Consider the following 5,653-nt stretch of genomic DNA (forward strand, 5'->3'; position numbering starts at 1 on the left):
AAACAATATGTGTACATGCCAGACCCAGGAATTAAACCTGGACCCACCACGCTGTAAGCCGACGCTTAAACCGCGCGGCCATCCTAGGACTGCAAGCTAGTTCATAGCTTTGTTTGGGAGATCCGACAATATTGTGCACACTTTTCCATTCTATTTATTTGTTTTCGTTGAATTATGAACACGTTTGTTATTTTTTTTTTTCAATTTTTATGCCCTGCCCAAACCAAACTATAATCCATAAAAATATTATTCTATGTATTTATGTATGATTAAATGGCATAGTTTTAGATATTTTATAGATTGATGAGTGTTTTTTGACAAAGTATAGTCTGTTATGGTTTGGTTTCGACGGGGTTTAAGGCGATAGACATTTTTTTGATAATTTATAATTTCAACTGTAATAATTAATAAATTTGTATCTGAAAACATTGACAAGAAAATTATTGAAAGCGATGCACACTTTCCAGAACAGCGAGGGGATGTTGTTGGAAGATTGATTCACCACAAAATTGAATTGCGCATCCACCGTCCACCACTTTATCACCCTCCAACAAGCACAAGTATGCTCGGCCCAAAAGATTCTGCAAAAAAAAAAAATACAGATGTACAGCATTTTCGCCGGTAAAGTAAATTCGGCTGTTGTATAATGAAAAATCAGTTGTTTTCATTTTGTTTTTTCAAGTCATGTTGTTAATGGATTGAACTTGTAAATTGTAAAGTTCACTTCATATTATTATATATAAAGAAATTTGAACAAAATTTGACTAGGTTGAATAAAATAGGTAATGAAAGTGGGTAGGTATCGTCTTACATGATCATACATGATGATTTTGTCGGCAGTGGTGTATAGGTTTGTGGCTTTGGTGAACAGATCCCGTTTCATGTTTATATTCTTTTCATGGTTAGCTTCCTGCACGCAGTATGTGGCGAGCATTTGTCCAGGCACCGCATCTGATCTTTCTCCGAGTTAGAATAATCGATGTTGGCCGCGGTGCGGCCCGCATCCAAGATTTTAATGAAGTCATCAGTTCTTTTTGTTTACGTACGGTACCTGTATAGAATACAAACATTTATATGAGAATACGCAATTTGAAAAATTGAAAGGACCCTCGCAAACGATGCTAATAGAAATCAAGATCCGACAGGTCCCATCCATTCATTCAAATATCATTCTCTCTAGATATAAAAATGTGGATAAATGTGGTTGAAAAATTAACCCTGCCTACATCGCAATAAGGGTTATTGTTTTACATTTCTTTCCGAAACGCTAATATATATATTATATTATATTGTAGCAAGTAGTTAAATATAAACTTTACCCACATTGCAAAAAAAGGATTATTCGAGATTTTTGAAAGGTGTCTTTGACCTATTCTGCAAAACTTGCCCACTTTAATATTGTGATTTTGTATGAAACGGTGTATTATCATGGTACTTATATCAATGTATACAAACGAGTAAGTTTTAATACCGGCTCGGTTATTGTAACTTGGTTTCTATGGGGCACTATTTCTTTCAAAAAGTTTGAAACGCCATATGATTAGCAAGGTCTTTTTTCATTGAGGCATGACCATAATAGATTAAATTGGATTAGAAATCATGCATTCTTGCACGCCAATCGAGATATCGGGAAGATTCTACAGGTGTCACTCTTAGCACAGCTATGAAAAACGCCCAATGTTCGGTACACCATGGTATACGCTCGACTATGTGTGTCGAGACATGGTGGTTGGCGATGGAGAAAAGCAAACACCAGAGAGTAATCATTACCCATAAAAATTGATTAAAAAAGTATTCATTTAGTTATTTAGTAAAATATTAATATACCTACTCAAAAGGGTTCGCCATCCAGATTATAATTGATAGTTTTTTTTTCTACAATAGACTGTTTTCCCTAGGAAATTGATGGTGACATTCTAACTTCATTACATTCCATGCGTAAAATCTTATAAGTACTTACTACTTACGCCAACATTGACATTGACCCAGATGATAAGTGGGATCTCTCTAGGCGAAGAATACTGAGTATTTTTTTTCATCTCATGCGGTAGGTAATAATTGTTCAGGATCCAACTTCGATCACCTAAAAACAATAATTTTGATTAGGCAAACGACATTGGTTACGTCACATGTCATAAAATGAAGTAAAATCACATCACAAAACTTTAGCTAGTTCAATGTAATAATTATAACGAAACTATACATTCAAAACACTACATTATTATAAAATAAGTGATGGTTTATCTTTACACTATTATCAAAAATCAAAATGTTTCGAAGTCGCATGACCAGGCACCTGCTGTAGGTACGAGGAACTAAAGAATGACGTCATTACATTTTAAGCTACTAGAGTAAAAAATAATTGCGCTGTACTTACCCGTGTTATGGGAATTCACCGTCTTCGAGCTGCATTAGAAAACTTGGGATGCCCCGTAAGGAATTATTGCTTTGCCGTATTCTATTTTCACATTGCTGCAAAATTCATAATATATTATATTTTCTTATAACGAATAATCGTCAACTTAACCCTTTGTCTATTGTACGGTATAACGATACGCTACGGCCTACGCCAATCGATGTATGAAGCTTCTCTAAGTAACATAGAAAAATAATGAATCATTTCAGCGTATAGGCATGTGGGGCTTATAAAATTTATATCAGAAATACGACTCGGAAGTTAAAGGCTTAAAATAGTATACGATCACTTCGTTATAGTTTTTTAGATCTGCTAACACATAAACAGTAAAAAATAATGATTCATATTATAACACAGCATAATAATTATTAATTACCTATTAATGATTTGCTGTATTTTTTGCCTAACAACGATATTATGGGTCAATGAGAAATGGGACCAGTCTCAGGAAATAAAAACTATAATTGAGATCGCAAGGAGCGCCTTTCTCAAAATGAGACGCCTCCTTAGCAATCGAGATCTTAACCTAGGTCTGAGACTGCGTATGGTACGTTGTTATGTGCTCTCAATTCTTTTCTATGGCATGGAAGTATGGACGCTAAACCAAGAGATGTCACGGAGACTTAAAGCTTTCGAGATGTGGCTGTATAGACGCTGTATAGACGCGTATAGACGCTGTATAGACGCGTATAGACGATAATGTGGCGATATATTAGTTTATAAACCTAGAATATTAAAGATTTATGAATATTCCATAAAAGTATACGGGTTTGAATGAGTATTTAGTTAATTCCACGTGTTTTTTGAACATTCAAAATTTGTTGCAACTGTTCCAAACCGATTGATTTGTTTCCGATATCTCATACGTCACAAGGTCAGAATATATTCATCAAATAATTATAATTTATCTATGATATTTTATATGTTATTGAAGGTTTCTGGTAATTAAAATTCATTTTACATAGTTTTCCAATCCCGACAGATAACTGTCAAAATACCTATCCGAATGCAATGTTTGAAAGTTCTCATTGTTTGCCAATTTCTTCATAATGTGCCGATATATTATTTTATAAGCATACAATATTGAATTATTTTTACTATTTCATACAATTATGTAAGTATTACCAAGTATTTACATATTCTCACGTATTTTTCCAACATCCAAAATTTGTTTACTAATGACGATTTGTTTTTGTTTACAGCTGTCACAAACCAACAATTTGCTTCCAATATTATCCGGTTAATCGACTAATAGATTCGTCACAAGGTAATAATGTAATCACCAAATATCTTTATATGAGTTAATCGAACGTTTTGACGATGTCACGAGTTCCCCGAGGATTAAATTCAGTTGACTAAAGTGGAATATTGTTTTGATTGCAGCCTGTTTCCACGCTGAAATTGATGCCTTTAGAACAGATGAATCAGAGTAGGATTACGCATTTGTACGGACTCAGGAGTCGACACGCTCGAGGACCCACTTTCTGGTCCATCTCGGGCAGAAAACGGAGGTCAAGCGCGTGAATGGCGTGTTAGCAGAAATAGGTGAGGTCGTTCTAGTGGTGACGTCGTCCCTAAGGTAAGCGAGGAGGACATGGAAGGCGTAGTGCTCGTGTGACTGAATCGTGGTCAACAGCAGAATATACTCCAGCACCTGGGCAGTTTATAACAGTGTCAGATTGGCCGAGGAGTTGCCGGTGAAAAATATTAGAGTTAATGAGACTATTCGCAAAAATAGAGGTCTTTAACTTGAGTTCAGTCTTTGAACGGGAGGGCGAGTCGGTTATATTTATAAAAGGAGATATTATCTTACATTCTTGGTGAGATAAGCGCATAGTGAGGATGATAATTAACATCTATCCATTGATATTTTGGATGATAGAGTTGGGCCTCAATTACAGAAATAAGTGTGTAACAAAGACCGAATCTGTTGTTACTTTATTACTGTCCTCTGGTAGCGATGTCTGGTCTTCTCCGGATCCGAGGCGTAATGTGATGCTGAATTCGCCTGTCAGAATATTTGGATATATATCTAGACACACCTTACAGACGATTCCAGCAACACAGAAGAAGGAATACCAGTCAATGGTATTTAAGGAATGTGCCAAGATGAAGAAGTGAGGTGAGACTCGGTACAGGTGTAAAGAGTGTGATGTTCCTCTGCACGAAGTAGGTTGTTGGCAAAAATTTTACACTATACAATATTATTATTAAACTGTTTTCAATTGTTCTTAAAGGATTCATTTAAATATTCCCATAAATAACCCAATAAACTAAGATTACATTAATTACTATAAAACACTAATTTCACTCAAACTTGTCCAAGAATAGGGCTAGATTTATAAAAACCTGCCGGGGCTGAACACTTTGCAAACATCTATATGAGCATACGGTGAATTAATAAGATTATTAGTATATGTCACTTCATGTCTTTTAAGGTAACTCAGTTGCGAGCATATATATGAGCACACCTTGCAATTATGTGGTTTTACATCTGTGTGTCATTTTTACATGTTTTTGAAAACTACTAAGTCGCGTCCATCTATATGAGCACACTTAGCGTTTATGACGTTTTTCACTTGTCATTTCAAACTTTTTAAGATTACTAAGTCGCGAGCATCTATATGGGCATACCTTGCATTAATTAAGTTTTTCACCTGTGCGTGTCATTTCATGTCTTTTAAGGTCACTCAGTTGTGAGCATTTAATGCATTTATGAGGTTTTTCACCTGTGTTTCATTTCATGTTTTTTAAGATTACTAAGTCGCGAGAATCTATATGAGCATATATTGCATTTATGACGTTTTTCACCTGTGTGTGTCATTTCATGGGTTTTAAGATGGCTTAGTTGCGAGCATCTAGATGTGCATTCCTTACATTTATGAGGTTTTACAGCTGCGTGAGTCATTTCATGTTTTTGAAGACTACTTAGTTGCGAGTATTTATATGGGCATACCTTGCATGTATGAGGTTTTTCACCTGTGTGTATCATTTCATGGTTTTTAAGATTACCAAGTCTCGAGCATCTATATGGGCATACCTTGCATTTATGAGGTTTTTCACCTGTGTGTGTCATTTCATGGGTTTTAAGACTACTAAGTTGCGAGCATCTATATGTGCATACCTTGCATTTATGAGGTTTTTCACCTGTGTGTGTCATTTCATGTCTTTTAAGATGACTAAGTTGCGAGCATCTATATGTGCATACCTTGCATTTATGAGGTTTTTCACCTGTGT

The 5,653-nt window shown here is 35.4% G+C and overlaps 1 long non-coding RNA gene across 1 annotated transcript; it reads right to left on the reverse strand.

Annotated features, from left to right (window-relative positions):
• Positions 1-435: 435 nt before the first annotated feature.
• LOC147075507 (uncharacterized) lies at positions 436-2,455 on the reverse strand. Its single transcript, XR_015070010.1, has 4 exons — positions 2,378-2,455; positions 1,961-2,083; positions 812-1,051; positions 436-581 (listed from the first exon to the last, which is right to left on the reverse strand). It is a non-coding gene; the product is annotated as an uncharacterized LOC147075507 (long non-coding RNA).
• Positions 2,456-5,653: the final 3,198 nt, after the last annotated feature.

This window comes from Rhyacophila brunnea, unplaced genomic scaffold (assembly GCF_057557595.1).
Source record: "Rhyacophila brunnea isolate RB1 unplaced genomic scaffold, BYU_Rbru_1.0 scaffold_142, whole genome shotgun sequence".
Classification (NCBI taxonomy): domain Eukaryota; kingdom Metazoa; phylum Arthropoda; class Insecta; order Trichoptera; family Rhyacophilidae; genus Rhyacophila; species Rhyacophila brunnea.